The sequence below is a fragment of the Arvicola amphibius genome, chromosome 1 (assembly GCF_903992535.2).
Source record: "Arvicola amphibius chromosome 1, mArvAmp1.2, whole genome shotgun sequence".
Lineage (NCBI taxonomy): Eukaryota > Metazoa > Chordata > Mammalia > Rodentia > Cricetidae > Arvicola > Arvicola amphibius.
The window spans coordinates 6,364,731-6,382,950 of record NC_052047.1 but is presented as its reverse complement, the minus strand read 5'-3'; the positions used below and the strand labels follow the sequence as shown (position 1 = coordinate 6,382,950).

General features: G+C 41.5%; 1 protein-coding gene across 8 annotated transcripts in view; it reads right to left on the bottom strand.

Moving 5' to 3' along the window:
* Positions 1-18,220, bottom strand: part of Wdfy3 (WD repeat and FYVE domain containing 3) — a 231,511-nt gene that overhangs the window by 148,145 nt on the left and 65,146 nt on the right. The window lies entirely within an intron of this gene.

Here is an 18,220-nt window from a genome sequence, read left to right as displayed (position 1 = left end):
CTGATCATAGAACTAAAGACCACTTTTTTTTTTTTTTTTTTGGTTTTTCGAGACAGGGTTTCTTCTGTAGCTTTTTGGAGACTATTCCAGAACTAGCTCTTATAGCCCAGGTTGGCCTTGAACTCACAGAGATCAGCCTGCCTCTGCCTTCCGAGAGCTGGGATTAAAGGCGTGTGCCACCACCGCCCGGCTAAAGACCACTTTCTTGAACTATGGTTGGAAACCTTTGTTTCATCTTGTTAGTTCGTTACAGTGATGGACACTTTCTAAGAGAAGTAGCAGAGAAGCCAATGGACTGAGTGTGGTAAGGAAGACTACCAGCCGGTGCCATGCATTTTAAGGATGCATGAGTGCTTATGTGCGGTTTTGGAGCGCGCATCCCTCACTGTACCCGCAATCAGTGAACTACTCAACAGGCTCAAGTACACAAAGAATCAATCACAGGTTCAGAAAGCGCCAACAGCTGTTCGGTTACTTCTGACTGTGCTGGGAATTAGCCAATCTCAGACACAAAAACAGGAAATCTAACAAAGGAACCAGGAAGGCTGGGAGAACATTAGGATAAGGCCAATCTGAATGAAATACAGCTTGTTTTCAGTCTGTTATAAAGTAGCCATGGCCTACTTTGATTTTCGCTCAGAGGTCACATGAACTAGCATGAGACCCCACAAGAAATGAAAGGCCATGTCTAAAGGCAGGGGTCTCACCTACCATGGGTCAACGACTTAAACATTTGAGAATGAGGATCTGACCAGAAGTATGTTGCCCTTGGGGAATGTGTGCAGGCTTCCAACTGCACACACTATCTCCCCTAAGACAGGAGGGTCTGAGGAGCACCTCCGAGATGAGAGGCACCTCCTAGATAAAGGGGCACCTCTCAGATGAGGGGTACTTCCCAGCTGAGGAACACCTCCCAGCTGAAAAGGCACCTTCCAAATAAGGGGTGTCTCTCAGATGAGGGGCACTTCCTAGATGAGGGGTAGCCATGCTACCTAGGGTTCTATCGCTGGCAGTGCTAGGTATGTGGAGTGGCTACCATAATCATATATTCTCAAGAGCCTCATTGTGCTAAGGAGTACCTGAACATACAAAAGACCAAAAACATTTAACTACAACATAACTAAAATGAGCCCAGTTCAATGCTGTCCAATATATTCATTTTTGGAAAAGACAACTCAAGTCTGCCAAATGTTAATAAAAGGATTTCAGCAAATATATTCAAGAAGCCTACTAATGTGGTAGTATTTTACAGTCCTGAAAATCTCTAAGTCAGAAATAGAATTGGAAGTGAACAGTAAGCACACACATTGGGTGGCTCACAACTGCCTGTAACTCCAATTCCAGGGGATCTAATGCCATCTTCTGGCCTCTGTAGGCACCTACACACATGTGGGACACATAAAATCACACAGGAGTGTACACACATACACAGTGATAAATAAATCTTGTAAACAAAGAAACCAGGGTAAAGCTCCTTGATTATAACACTTATTATACATGTCTAACACTGATTACACAATTCAGTGCTGTCCCTATGGTCACATGGCTGTCTATTAGATGACCAGTATGCTGCAGCCATGTCCAACAGCTCCTCCATCCACCCCCAGCTCTGGTGTGACAACCGCCACCCTACTCTCTGACTGTGCTGATCTGTCATGTGCACTTAACAATGGACTCTCTAGTAGCTTCTGGTTTCTAGTCTGAGCTATTTTGACTTGGTTCTTACATACCCTGTAAAGTAAAAATATCATCTCAGTTTTCTGCATTTGGGTGCTGTGCTGGCTGGTTCTGTGTGTCAACTTGACACAAGCTAGAGTCATCAGAGAGGAAGGAGCCTCAGTGGAGAAAATGCCTTGATGAGATCCAGCTGTGAGACATTTTCTCAATTAGTGACCAATGGGGAGAGCGGAGGCCATGGTGTTGCCATCACTGGGCTGCTGGTCCAGAATTACATAAGAAAGAAGGCTGAGCAAGCCACAGGAAACAAGCCAGTAAGCAGCTCCCCTCCATGGCCTTGCCTCCAGGTTCTTGCCAGTTTGAGTTCTTACCCTGACTTCTACCCTAAGACAGGTACCCAGTCCCCCCATTTACTATAGGGCTTGCCTTTGTCCATGTGCTCTGCTCTGGATACATTAACTGGGAGTTTGCTCATGAATCCACACTGACTTCTCTCTATCTTGCTCTTCTGTTCCACTGATCTAACAGTTAAAGTGACTACAGACTTGGAAACAGGAAGAATGAAGCCTCCGGTTTTGCTCTTTTTTCTTCTTCAAGACTGCTATAAATTGTGACTATCTCTAGGGTCATGGGAATCTTAAGATTTTGTTTTGTTTTTACTTCAGACAAGAACAGATCTTGCCGCACTGAGGATTAGCCCTCAACTTCCTGCCTGAATTTAGACGTCTAGTGTGTGCCGTCACCCTCACTTGGCATTGCTACTGTTTATTTGGGTTTTTTATTCATTTGTAGCTTTGTAAAGAGTGTCATTTGGATTTCAATAGGCATGTGAATTTTTACATTAATTCAACTAATCCATGAACACAGAATCTGCTTTCACCTTGTCTGCTCTTCCTCCCATTGAGGTTTAGTAATTTCAGTGAAGTCTTTTATTTAGGTGTGGTTCTATGAATTATATCAATTTATCTGCTACTGCAAATGTAGCTGTTTTCTCTACTGAACTCCACAGGAGACAATGAATCACTCATTACCACAGTGGGCAAAATAAGGCTGGAGGGGCATCCACTCCGGTCTTCTAGCTCTGCTCGTGTTCTGATCACGGGCTTACCATTAATTTACCAATTTATCATAAACAATTCCTGGAAATTGTGAGCTGAATGTTTATTTAACATGAAGGGATGGTCAGAATCTGAAAATTTTCTTAGAGATAAATTAATAAATTTTCATTTAGTTAAGTTAAAAATAAGGCCAACAACAGCAGTATATAACTCTTGCCCCAGCACCCAGAGGCCTGGGCAAGGGGGCCTGACAGAAACCAAACATAATACTTCATGCTGAGAAAGCAATGGCATAAAGAGCAGCAGCCCACAGAGCACCAGGAGAGGTTAAAGCTCTTAAACCCCTGGGTCTGAGTTTCTTTCACCTGTGACACCTTTCCTCACAGCCTTGTGGTCCTTTCCTCGGTCATGAAACTTCATTTGTTTATACAACTGTAAAAATTGTTTAATCAAGTAAAAAAGTAATATAAATCCTAAAGAATAAAGAGACTTGCTATATATCTCTATATCTATATCTATGTCAGTGTCTATAGCTATGTCTATGTCTATGTCTATATAGCTCCATTCTCTCTCTCGCACACAGACAGACACAGAGGGACAGGGACAGACATAGATACAATCAATTTCGCCAATGGATGTTCAGGAAAAGTTTTTACATGGTTTGGTTTTGGGATACAGGGGATTGCTATTATAGTGTGATCAACGTCACTCAGTCTCACAGTAAACTCATGACAAGCCTCCGGTCTGGAGCTCATAAGAACTGAGATTATAGGCCTGTGCCACCAAGCTCAACTGAAGAACAGAATTATAAGGCAAAAAATTAGAGAAATATGCAAGTTACACAATGGGAGGATAATTATATTCAGAATTATATTAAGGGGGAAATATTAACAGGTTTATTTTATTATGAAGATTGTGCTTAATAGGCTTTCGAACAGAAATCCTAATTTTTTCCAACAAGGAAAAGTGTCTGTCCTGTCAAGAGGAGGGTGTTTAGGCATGAGCAGGATAATACCCCTAATGTGCACAGCACTTCTTAATCCAACCCTGTGTTAATGTCTGAGAATCACTTTACACTCCCCCAAATCCCTTAAAAGGATTTTCATTATTTAAGCTACAGAAGCACACAGACCAAGCGAACAGTCTACTCCTTAAATACACGTGTGCAGTCACCAGCTGCTCCCCAGAGGCTTGGCTAAAAACTTCAAACAGCTTTGCTAAGTTACCCTTCATCTTATGAGAAAAAGAAGGGCAGCTTCATCTAGGACCTGCAGGTCCTCAGGCACTTCCTCTTTTTGATTTTTCTAGAAAAAAAAAATCCAGGTTTTTATTACATTCAAAGAACAAAGGGTAAAACTTAGGTGCTACAGCTGCATGTAAGCTTGGGATTTAAGGTGAAGTAGGAAGCAGCTTCAGACACAGCAGAACCACACTGGTAGAAGTCTACATTGAAATGAAAACTAAACTAACAGGAGATAGCAATCACTGGCCACTAATATCCCTTAATGTAAATTAGACTCAACTCACCTATAAAAAGACACAGGTTAACAGATTGGATACGAAAACAGAATCCATCCTTTTTATGCATACAAGAAACACATCTCAACCTCAAAGACAGACAGACATCTCAGAGTAAAGGGTTGGGAAAAAATATACCAATCAAATGGACCTAAGAAACAAGCAGGTGTAGATAGCCTAACATCTAACAAAATAGACTTGAAGCTAAAATCAGTCAAGAGAGACAAAGAAGGTCATTTTATATTAGTCAAAGGAAAAATCCATCAAGAGGAAATTTCAATACTGAATATCTATGCTGCAAATACAAGAGCACCCCCATATGTAAAGAAACACTTCTAAAGCTTAAATCATACATTAAACCCCACACATTAATAATGGGAGACTTCAACACTCACCTCTAACACTGGACAGGTCAGTCAGACAAAAAAAATGAACAGAGAAATAAAAGAACTAACAGATGCTATGACTCAAATGGACTTTACAGACATCTATAGAATATTCCATCCAAACAGAAAAGAATATACCTTCTTCTCAGCACCTCATGAAACCTTCTCAAAAATTGACCACATACTCGGTAACAAAACAACCTCAACAAATACAAAAAAAAAAATTGGAATAACCCAAAGTACCTTATCAGGTCACCATGGTTTAAAACTTGAAGTCAACAGCAATACTAATTCCAGAAAACTCACAAACACATGGAAATTAAACAATGCTCACCTGAATCATCAATGAGTCAGGCAAGAAATAAAGGGGGAAATAAAGACTTCCTAAAATTCAATGAAAATGACCAAACAACATACCCAAATTTATGGGACACAATGAAAGTAGTGTTAAGAGGAAAGTTCATAGCATTAAAAGCCTACATAAAGAAGCTGGAAAATCCCACACTAGTGAATTAACAGAACATTTGAAAACTTCAGAACAAAAAGAAGCAAACTTCCCTAAGAGAACTAGACGGCAGGAAATAATCAAATTGAGAGCTGAAATCAACAAAATAGAAACAAAGAAAACAATACGAAGAATTAATGAGACAAAGAGTTGGTTCTTGGTTCTTCGAGAAAATCAACAAAAAAAGACAAACCTTTATCCAAACTAACCAAAAGGCAGAGAGAGAGAATATCCAAATTAACAAAACCAGAAATGAAAAGGGGACATATCAACAGACATGGAGGAATACAGAGAATCATCAGGTCATATTTCAAAAACCTGTACTCCACAAAATTGGAAAACTTAAAGGAAATGGACAACTTTTGGGATAAATATCACTTACCAAAATTAAATCAAGACCAGATAAGCAAATCAAACAGACCAGTAACTGCTGAGGAAATAGAGACAGTCATTAAAAGTCTCCCAACCAAAAAAAAAGCCCAGGACCAGATGGTTTCAGTTCAGAATTCTACAAGATTTTCAAAGAACTAATACCAATACTCCTCAAATTATTCCACACAATAGAAACAGAAGAAACATGACCAAACTCTATGAGGCTACAATTACTCTGATACCCAAACCACAGAAAGACATCTAAGAAAGAGAATTACAGACCAATCTCACTCATGAACATTGATGCAAAAATACTCAATAAAATACTGGCAAATCAAACCCAAGAGCACATCAGAAGCATCATCCACCATGATCAAGTCAACTTCATCCCAGAGATGCAGGGATGGTTCAACATATGAAAATCTGTCAATGTCATCCACCATATAAACATGCTGAAAAATAAAAACCACATGATCATCTCATTAGATGCCGAAAAGCTTTGGACAAAATACAATATGCCTTCATGATAAAGGTCTTGGAGAGAGCAGGGATACAAGAAACATACCTAAGCATAATAAAGACAATATACAACAAGCCAACAGCCAACATCAAACTAAATGGAGAGAAACTCTCAGCGATTCCACTGAAATCAGGAACAAGACAAGGTTGTCCACTCTCTCCATATTTATTCCATATAGTTCTTGAGGTCCTAGCTAGAGCAATAAGACACCAAAAGGAGATCAAGGGGATACAAATCAGAAAAAAAGAAGTCAAACTATCACCATTTTCTGATGATATAATAGTTTACATAAGCGATCCCAAAATTTCTACCAAGGAACTTCTACAACTCATAAACACTTTCAGCAATGTAGCAGGATACAAGATTAACTCAAAAAGATCAGTAGCCCTCCTGTACACAGATGATAGAAGGGCTGGGGAAGAAATCAAAGAAACAACACCCTCCACAATAACCACAAATAGCATAAAATATCTAGGAGTAACTCTAACCAAACAAGTGGAAGACTTGTATGACAAGAACTTTAAATCTTTGCAGAAAAAAATTGAAGAAGACACAAGAAAGTGGAAAGATCTCACATGCTCTTGGGTAGGCAGAATTAACATATAAAAATGGCAATCTTACCAAAAGCAATCTACAGATTCAACGTAAAGCCCATTAAAATCCCAGAAAAATTCTTCAAAGACCTTGAAAGAACAATATTCAGCTTCATATGGGAAAGCAAAAAAAAAAAAAAATCCAAAATAGCCAATACAATCCTGTACAATAAAAGAACTTCTAGAGGCATAACAATCCCTGACTTCAAACTCTACTACAGAGCTACAGTACTGAAAACAGCCTGGTATTGGCATAAGAACAGACAGGAGAATCAATGGAACTAAATAGAAGACCCGATATCAATCCACACATCTTCGAACACCTGATTTTTTACAAAGAAGCAAAAAATATCAAATGGAAAAAAGAAAGCATATTTAACAAGTGGTGCTGCCATAACTGGATATCAACATGTAGAAGAATGAAAATAGACCCATATCTATCATAATGTACAAAACTCATATCCAAATGGATCAAAGACCTCAACATAAAGCCAGCCACACTGAACCTTATAGAAGAGAAAGTGGGAAGTACACTTGAATGCATTGGCACTGGAGACCATTTCCTAAATATAACCCCAGTAGCACAGACACTGAGAAAAACAATCAATAAATGGGACCTCCTGATACTGAAAAGCTTCTGTAAAGCAAAGGACATGGTCAACAAGACAAAAAAGAATGGGAAAAGATCTTCACTAACCCCACATCAGACAGAGGTCTGATCTCCAAAACATACAAAGAACTCAAGAAATTGGTTACCAAAAGAACACATAATCCAATAAAAAAAATGGAGTACAGACATAAACAGAGAACTCTCAACAGAGGAATCTAAAATGGCTGAAAGACACTTAAGAAAATGTTTCAACATCCTTAGTCATCAGAGAAATGCAAATCAAAACAACTCTGAGATTCCATCTTACACCTGTAAGAATGGCCAAGATCAAAAACACTAATGACAACTTATGCTGGAGAGGTTGTGGTGAAAAGGGAAGACTTCTGTATTCCTAGTGGGAATGCAAACTGGTAGAGCCCTTTTGGATGTCAGTGTGGCGATTTCTCAGAAAATTAGGAAACAACCTTCCTCAAGTAATACCACTTTGGGGTATATATCCAAAGGATGCTCAATTGTGCCACAAGGATACGTGTTCAATTACATTCATAGCAGCTTTGTCTGTCATAGCCAGAACCTGGAAACAACCTAAATGCCCCTTGATCAAAGAATGGATAAGGAAAATGTGATACATTTACACAATGGAGTACTGCACAGCAGAAAAAAAATAACGACATCTTGAGTTCGCAGAAAACGAATGGAGCTAAAAAACATTATTTTGAGTGAGGTAACCTAGGCACAGAAAGACAATAATCACATGTCACTCATAAACATAAAGCAAAGAAAACCAGCTACAAACCACAATCTCAGAGAATTTAGACAACAGTGAGGTCACTAAGAGAGACTTACATAGATCTAATCTACATGGGAAATGGAAAAGGACAAGATCTCCTGAGTAAATTGGGAGCATGGGGACCATGGAGGAGGGCTGAAGGGGGGAGGGGAGAGACAGGGAGGGGAGCAGAGAAAAATGTGGAGCTCAATAAAAATTAATTAAAACAAAGTCTACGTTGGAAACACAGTAGAACCACACTGCTAAAAGTCTATGTTGGTCCCTAGCATGGAAGATCCAATGACCAGTGCTTCTGTCACAGAGTAGATTAAATTCTTGAGAGCATGGTGGTCACACCTTGAATCACAGCGTTCTGGAGGCAGAAGCAGGTGGATCTTTGTGAGTTCAAGGCTACCCAGGACATCAAGGGTTAGGTAGTAAGACCTGTTCAATAGTAGTAGTGGTAATAATAAAAAAATAATAATAAATCAAATTCCTACCATCTGAAGACTGAACTTTTTGCCTTTCAATGAGAGTCATAAAGGTTTAGGCCAATGTGAAATGTACTAAAACCATCCATCTCTCTTACAAGACAAAATATGTAAGACCCACCCCTTCCCTACCATTCCAAGCTAAACTCAGCACACCTTCAATTCTTTAGATATATATTCAATGGAGAAAACAAGTAAGGGAAACTTAAACCCACCCAAGAATACTCAGCTATGATGGACAGCTCTGAGTGGATACTGTAGGCATCTCCAAGCTTGCATCCTTGCCCACCTCCCGCGAGGGATCCCACTGAGATTTGCTATCAGGACACCATGACTGGGGAACATCATCCTACTGAAGGTCAGTTGGTATTACTGAATGTATAATTGATCGCACTATGGAGTAAGTCCTTGTTAGACCTGCAATGGCTAGTGTCCTCGGAGAGCAGGCGTTCATTCTGAGAAGAACTGTTACAGCTCAGTTCCTCTGTACTTCTGCATTCTAGATGTTTCTCCTGAAGGCCAGGTCATTCTGTCCAGCTGTAACTCTTCTGCACTCTCCATTTCCCAGAATTCATACCTGGTTAAGACCTATTTCCCTACCAGTTGTTGGTGGCACATGCCTTTAATTCCAGCACTTGGGAGGCAGAGGCAGGTGAATGCCTGTGAGTTCGGGGCCAACCTGGTCTACAAGAGCTAGTTCCAGGACAACTAGGTCTGTTACTCAGGGAAACCCTGTCTCAAAATCCAAAAAAAAAAGTTATTTCCCCATTTATTTCTGCTGGTGTGCTAAAGTCCAGGAAATTCTACACTTCTTGATGTATATTATTAAGATGGGCACAGTGGCACAGGCCTTTAATCCCAGCACTCTGGCACCAAGGGGGCAAAGGCAGGCAGATCTCTGAGAAGCCAGCCCCTACATAGAGTTTCAGGCTTGCAGGGTTCCAGAGAAAGAGTCTGTCTCAAAACACAAAAAGGCATTGTTATAATTTCTTCTATTTATAAATAAAAATAATATATCTAAACAAAGGTATAAATGTGAATAAAAGATTAGTAGCAAGTATAGAAAGAAATGATAAGAGCTAAAAGTGAATTCTTCTTTAAAAAAAAAAAGAACGAATTATGAGTAAAAATATCCAGAGTTATGACATGCAAGACAGCAGGGACAGGGCTAATAGAAATATAAACAAAAAATGAAGACAGAAAGAAATGAGCTAATAAAAATAATAGGCACAAAATACTTTAGATTATCTAACCAGGGCTTAGTAACTAGAATATCTCTATGGAATTCTTTTAATTAAAAACCCTAAACCTAAGTCAGGTGGTGAAGGTGTACATGCCTTTATTCCTAGCACTTGTGAGGCAGAGGATGGCGGATCTCTGTGAGTTCAAGGCCAGCCTGGTCTACGGAGTGAGTCCTAGGATGACATTCTTGACTATTAGATGGAGAAACCCTGTCTGGAAAAACAAAAACAAAACAAAACAAAAAAACCACAAAATATGAAAACAAACAAAAACCCTAGACCCTCACGTACTTGAAATAAAAATGTAGAAACCAGCCAAGCTTAGCAGCTCACACCCAAAATTCCAGCACCCAGGAAACATAAGGATTCTCTGGGCTTCAGAGTGAGAGCCGGTCTCAGTGAACACTACAAATCAACTAATTAAAATAAGAAAGTACTACAGGTAAAAAGAGTGCATTACTATACAGGTATAAAGAACATCAGGAATGCAAATAAAAACAAAGAACAAATATTTGCTCATCAAATTTCACAAAACTAATTAACAAACTACATATTTAGTGCAGCAAAAATGGAGACATGCAAACATGGTTGATTAAAATTTAAGCCAGATGTCTTGGTTAGAGCAACCGGATATTTCCATGATGGTTCTCAGCTGGGGTTGCATCTTCAAGGATGCTACCGAGAAATACTAAGTCAAAGAGATACCATCAAGGTGCACATGTTTTTAACGACCGTTGGGTTATCACGACTTTTAGCAGGGCCTCCATCACAGTCCAGGTGAGTGAGGGCTCATGCTCTCAGCGTACAGGCACACACCACCACATGAAGGAAATGGTTGGTAAGTGGTGTGGTGTGCACAGCACTAATTTACATGTAATTATCAGAGCGGAGAACAAGTGACAGGAAAAACTTAAAGAAAAAGCAAAGCTAAAGTTTATCATACCATGAAAATCTTAAGCAGGATTCTTGCCTTAACAGCGAAACCACTGAATAAACAGGAAAGAGTCTCTACTCCGATGGCTGATGTGAAATCTGCTTCACCCTAGAAGCCTGGAGAGCCACGATCGGGTGAAAAACCTCACTGTCGCAAGCGCAGGAGAGTGGCCAGCAGGAAGGAAAAGTTCCAGGTGTGTGGTCTCAGGATGAGCAGACACAAAACTGCCCAGGTTCCAACCCAGGAGTTTCACTCTGGAGACGGGAGATCCGGGTGTCTGCTTTTGGCAAAGGGTGGGAAGACTTTCTGTAAGAGAAGGTCCCACCCAGAATACAACCCGAGGGAGGGAAGACCAGCTTTCAAAAGAAAGCCTTCCAGAGAGTTCTCTGGCCTGAGGGAACAGCCATTCCTCAACCCTATCACTCAGGCTCCAGGGCTTCAGAAGAAAGGAAAATAGAGGTAAATTCTGAGTGCTGAGCTAAAACAAAGGAGAGAAAGAGAAAGGGTGTGTGTGTGTGTGTGTGTGTGTGTGTGTGTGTGTGTGTGTGTAGATAAAAGCTACCAAGAAAAGTTATAAACATAACAGACACTGGTGTCACCACAACAGGATGACTGTAATGGCTTGGATCATGGTCTCCTGATCAACGCCATGATGCTCAAGTCCCCAGCTGTGAAGACACTTACTTATAACCCCAGCACTGAAGGACAGAGGCAGGGGAACTCCAAGGAGCTAGAGGCCACTCTGATCTATGCTCTGGACAGGCAGCAAGAGCCACACAATGAGACCCCAATTTTAAATAACAAACAACAAATACAAGATAGAGAGATGGCAAAGGGATATCATGTTGCCTCCAACCAAAAGAAACTGGAGAAACTAGATTAATTTCCTGCATTGCTGTCAGTAGCACAAGGGCAAAGCGTCAGGCGGAAGGGAGCAGATCCACCTGGGCGTCCACCTCTCCTTCCTGAGTGAAAGTTAACAACACACGAGGCAAACTCCACAGGACTAACAGAAAGAGATGAAAGACATGGTTGGTAACCTCAAGTCCTTGGACAGCACAGGACAGATCTAACCCTAAAGGATTTACTGCCATTTTCTCTTGGCGCAAGCCTTTAATTCCAGCATTCCAGAGGTGGAGGCAGGGTCAAGAATTAAGGACAGAAATTTTAGGCTGCGGACGAAGCCAAGTCATCAATACGCACCTAACATGCACAAGGTCCTGGGTCTTAACCTTCTGTCCCCAAACAACATAAACCCAGCATGGTGGCTGTCACACACCTGGAACCCCATCCCTCAGAAGTGAGCAGCAGGAAGATTAGTTCAAGTCCTCCTCTGCTACATAGAGTTTGAGGCTAACCTGGACTACAAGGGACCCTGTCTCCAAAGTCAAAACCAAACCGAAAGTTGAACACAGTGGTTTGTACCTGAAAGTCCAGCACAGGTCCCAGGTCAGCCTAGACTATAGGGTAAAATCCTGTCACAAAACAAACAAATACCAAATACACAAAGAAAGAAAGCAAAAAAGAAAAGCAGCAAAACCAAAAGCCTTGTTCTTTGAACTGACTGATAAACTGCATCTCATACTACAGGACTGGTACCCTGCATCTCATACTACAGGACTGGTACCCCGCATCTAACACTACAGGACTGGTACCCCACATCTCACAACACAGGACTGGTACCCTGCATCTAACACTACAGGACTGGTACCCCACATCTCACGCCACAGGACTGGTACATCATCTTAACAGCATCTTCTGCGGGTCCGGAACTACCTTGTAAACAGCAAAAATGCCACAACATTTGAGTCTCTATTTCTAAGAATACATTAAAACAACTCGATCTAATATCTGAGTTCTCAGGCTCCCTGGCTCATTTAGCCCACCGCCTCCCTCAGCAGAGCCCAATCCAAATTCTCCTGGAAGGAAGCACCCCTCCGCACCCAACCCTAGCCTTGGTGATACTTTCAATGCTCCTTGCAAGGGTTGATGTTGTTTTCTCTCAAGAATGAGCCCTCCTCAGCTTTGCCTACCTGCAAAGTACTTGGCCTTGATGTTACCTTCTCAGGGGTAAGTGGTCCCCAAGTGTACAGGCCGCTTTATCCCACAGGGACATTTTTCTTATAGTAGGACTTAAGTCTACTCTGTCTTGAGTGTGGAGCAAAATTCCTGGAAAAAAAAGACCCACCGGCTTGACCATAGGATGACTATACCTTCTGTGACTGTGGAGAGGCCGGTGTTCTGCAAGGTGAAAGCTCAGGACCTAATTACAAACTATCTTGGGCGATCTAACCACATCATGTAAATCTTTGGAATGTACAGACCACTAATTGAGCCAATCAAAAGGCTCAGAATGCAATCGGACACCCCTGAGGCTGCTACTTCTAGGATTCCCTCCTCTCCCTGGAGCTCCTGCTTGAGTTCACAGCAATGCTCTCTAAGTACCCAGCCCTCAGGGCTCTTTGTGCGTTAGGTTCTGTTACTATGCTAACCACCTTGGAATATGGAATTTGGAGAAACCAGAATCTGTGTTCTCAGGCTATGGTCACTCAAATGGGGTTCTGGGACAAACTGTTATTGCCTATTGAAGGTGCATTAAGTAATGAATGGGTTTCCCCTCATTAATCTAATAATTTCTTCAGTGCTGAGAACCAAATCTTAGTCAGGTTTGTATCCTGAATTCAGTCTGTGATGGGCTAATACATTAAAAGATAAACAAAATATCACTTGCTTACTAACCGGCAAAACCAGATTTTCTCTCAAGTTATTCTAATCTCTGGGCAGGCCAGATTGATTATTTCTCAAAAAGTTAAATATTATTCATTTAATTTTTTAAACTTTGTAATTTATGTATCTACTTCTTACTAAATGAAAACCCTTCACAAACCCCCTGAATTGTCTCCAGAACAAAGGCTGAATTACGCATTTGTCTACACTGAAAAGGTACCAAATCAATTTGCTTAAGGACATTTCCTGCTATCTAGTCATCACTACCCCTCAATGATCTATGAACTCCCTCACAGGTGCGGTCTGGAATCCTTCGCTCGCTTCTGCCTAGGGCCCAGTGCAGTGACAATGAAGAGCATGTGCGCAACTGATGGCTGCTGCTCTGTAGATTGAGCAGCCACGCCACAGTCCTTACTGTGGCCCCTGCAATGCTGGGAGTCATCACACCCCAGGACCCAAGTCCATCCAGCCAGGCCTGGGCTTCCATGCTCACTAACGAGCTTCAAATCTCAGCTCCGCTGCCCCTATTTGAAGAAAGCATTCCCTACCCTCAATTTCACAGGCAACCACTCTTTTTTGTTTCCATAGTGCACTGTATAAATGCTATTTTTCCAACACCAGACTTAAAAAAATAAAAAGTATATGGTACAGAAGGCAAAGGTGATGTCCGGCTCAACTTTTCTTGCCCAACACCTGATGATACCTGGTAAATAAGAAACAGACAAAGGTGCATGCCTTTAATTCCAGAACTTGGGAGACAGAGTCGGGAATCTCTGTGAGTTTTAAGGCCAGCCTGGTCTACATAGCTAGTTCCAGGACTACATAGTGAGACCCTGTCAGAGAGAGAGAGAGAGACAGAGACACAGACAGAGACACAGAGAGACTGCTTGATGCATAAGAAAAAGATGATCAATATAGTTGAGATTAATAAAGGTATCTCAGGACAGAGCGATGATCAATATAGTTGAGATGAATAAAGGTATCTCAGGACAGAGCTAAGGGAAGGTGATTTACATTGAGTCAGAGGGCCACAGTGTAATGCAATGCACAGCAATCCACAGCTGTGATCTCAGAGCTCAGGAAGCAGAGACAAGAGGATCTCAAATTGGAGACCAACTTGGGCTCCACTGCAAGTCCCAGGTAGATCTGTAACATCAACATTCAAGAGTCTGAGGCAGGAGGATTGTAAGATCCAGCCAACCTGAGATAAGGTAAGATCCCATCTCAAAAATCCAAGTAAGGAAAAATAAATTTGAAGGTCTGGGGATATAGGGCAGTAGTTAAGCATTAGCCCAGTACGCCCAAGACCCTAGCTAAGACAATGGTGATCCCTCCCTGTGGGTGGGGACACAATGTGCTGCAGTTTGTGCTGTTGAATTCCAGCCGCAAGGGCTTTGTTGAAATTGAATTCCTTGAGTGCCTGCTATATATAAAACATCATGGAAATGCCAGCTCAAGTCTTCACTCCATTCATGATGTGACAACATGCCTTTCTTCAAAGTTCCAAACAAGTCAGTGTATACTGGTCTTAAAAGTGATGAGTCCTCAACCACCCTAAGCTAGGAGTCCTCAACATCTGGATGGGCCAAACCACCATAAACTAGGAGAAAAGTCCTTGGCATCTGGATGGGCCAGACCATCCTAAGCTTAGAGAGCAGTCTTCAACATCTGGATAAATGCATACGGCTCTCTGACCCTCTATGCATGTTGTAACCAAGACTTTCTTTCTACACCAAGGCTTTCTTCTGCTTGAAATAAAAACTACCTGACAATTTATCACGGATACTTGACTTTTCTTAATCCTGAAGTAATTTGGACCGTGGCCACAGAAATACCCCAGGTATTAACTCACAGCTCCAAGTCACCCAATTCTGTGTTTGGACCTCCTGAAGTGCACCCACGCACCCACGCACGTCCCCCTGCTTTCCCACCACAGTATTACACGCTAATGGGAATGAAACTTGTTTCTAAAGAGCATCGCTCTGTAGGCCAGACTGCACTCAAGTTCATGATGCTCCTGCCTCACACAGTCTCCTGAGTGTTGCGGAATGAGCCATAACAAAGTTGGAAAATATTCCCTAAGCTCAGTGTAAGAAAGAATGTTAAACAAAACTAGACACATAACACATACAGAATCAGCTTTATCAAAATTAAAAGCCGCTGTACATCCAAATCAACAAAAGAAAAGTAAACTAATAACACACAAGTCCCAAACAGGGGAGGGGAGAATAGCCTGCAACACCTGAATGAACAGAAAAGCATGAGATAGATCTAACACATACAAAGAGCACCTTCTAATCAATGACAGAAAAGCAAACAATCCCCACCCAAAAGTGATCAAAGCACAAATATACACTTCACAGAAAACAGAAACCAACACCCACAAATCTTAGGAAGGCTGAACAACCAGGGTATGAATAAATGAAATGCAAATTAGTAAAAACAAGTTTACAGCCAGACAAAGTAAATCTTTCCTCTAAACTAAGAGAGCCCACATTCACATAAAGCAGAGAACTCCTCAGGCCAAGATACCTCTATTGTCACCCTAGGATGCCCAACAGTTTCCACAGCAAAAGGGACTCTGTAAGGCCAGATGTGGTGGCACGTGTTGGTTTTTAAGTTTATTTTTTCTTTATGTGTATGAGTTTTGCCTACCTGTATCTCAGTGCACCCAGTGTGTACAGCACCCTTGAGGGGTGGATGAAGGCGCTGGAGCTCCCCGGACGCAAGTGCTCTTAACTGCTGAGCCATCTTTTCAGCCTGGTACTTGCATTTGAACTCAGCAGGCAGACAGATCTCTGTGAGTTTCAGGCCAGTCTGGTCTACATAACTAAACTCAACTAACCGGGGCTACCTAGTGAGACCTGCCTCAAAATAAATAAAAAGGGCTTTGCAAATATGACAAAGTCAAGGACCCTGAGATGAGAAGAATGTTCTCTAAGATCTGAGCCAGGCTGGTATGTTCACAGAGTCAGGGGAGGAGTGTGAGAGCCGGGCGAGATGTGGCTGGGGGAGCAGGGTCAAGGAACTGCAGCCAGGAGCCAGGAATCTGGTGCACCCCAGAAGCTGACAAAGGAAGAGGCTCGCGTCACCCCACCTCTGTGCCTTCAGAAGGAACACAGCTTTGGACGCTGGTACTTTTACACCATTAGATCAATTTCTGACTCCTGACCTCAGGACCAAAAGATAAAACCTTTGTTCCCATTTGCCACTTAAGACCATGGTAATTACACAACAGCAGGAAAGAACACAATACTAAAGTTCAGTGTGACATTTAGCCGGTTTAGCATCAGCTGGTGACACTGAACACAGGCATGCCATCTCGACTAGCAGCTCTAGTCCCAGGCACATGCCCAGAGACACTCTTGCACGTGCACAGGATGTGTGGGAGGGTAGACATAATCTGAACTGGTCCTTACTAATGGAAATGAGCAAACTTCATGGAACAGTACGGGTTCATTTGAAGACTTAAAATGCATAAAGACAGGAAGTTGAAAAACAACTCGCTACATAATACCACTTTTTAACATGAAACTTCAGAACAAAAACAGACAAATACACTGTTTTGTAGGAATGTGTGAATCTACAATGTACCTTTTTCTATATGGTTCACACACACACACACACACACACACACACACACACGTAAAGGCAGGGAGCAATAAGCAGAGAGTCCAGGTAGCTGACAGCAGACTGGCAGCACAGCTCCCTGACTTACACGGGGACATGCACTAGTACTGTTTTATGGAGCTTTTGTTTCTTGTTTTTCTGGTTTAGTCTCAGGTTCATGTTTTCATATCATGAACAGATTCTGCTGCTTATAAATCTTGCATCACACATATAATTTGCTACATGTTGCCTGGGCCATTTTACTGTCCCCCCTCCCCGCCACCTGTCTCAGTCTGTAGACAAGCCCTTCATTCACAGGTCACAGGCGATCACAGAATTCATTGGTGTTTATTTGGTGGCAAATTAATTTTTCTTAAAATTATTAGAAAAAGGATATCCCTGGTTTATCTCAAACATACAGAAAAATAAAGAACACAGTTATTCCTGAAGCTCCTTGCAAGGAAGAAAAATATCTAAGGAAATACTGGTCTGTGCAGCGAGCCTCCCTCTCAGCCTGTCAAATCACAGCTCCTTTCCAGAGTGGGTAAATCTGAGTGCCATTTGCTTCCATGAGGTAGTTTTATTGCACTCTGATTAAAATACAATCCCTGAGATCATAAAAGACTCTTAAGACCATTTCTTAGGCTGGTCTCAACCAACCCATGAGGTATATTTATATACTTTTGTCTAAACTGATTCTCAGGTATTTTCAGTGAGCCTTTCTCTTCCTTTTAATGCTCTAAAGCTAAAAGAAAAAAAAAACAACAAAACAAAAAAATGCACTTAAATATAATCTGCTCAGAAAGTAACAAGAAAAATATTACATCTTCAGAAATACTTAGCTGGAAGTAGTTTTTCTGTTCTTTTTCTAAAAAGTACTTGTGACCATTAGAACCATATAAACAAAAATAAATTCTGAATAGGCTTCCCTCTCTCTCTCTGGGGAAGGGGAAATGACTCTCAGCCAGTGATCACAACTAAGTATTTGTTCCCAGGGAAAGATGTTTAGCTTAGAGACTCCAGAGAGCAAGGAGGAGCAGGCCAGTCAGATCCCTCAACTCCAGAAAGATTCTTACATGAGGGAGAAAGGCATAAAAACTGTGTATTTTAAAATAGCATCCAGACATACTGTGCAGCCCTTGATGGCACAATACATCTGATCTCGTACTCCCAGCACGGGCCTACCCACAGTCTCCAACAAAAAAACCAA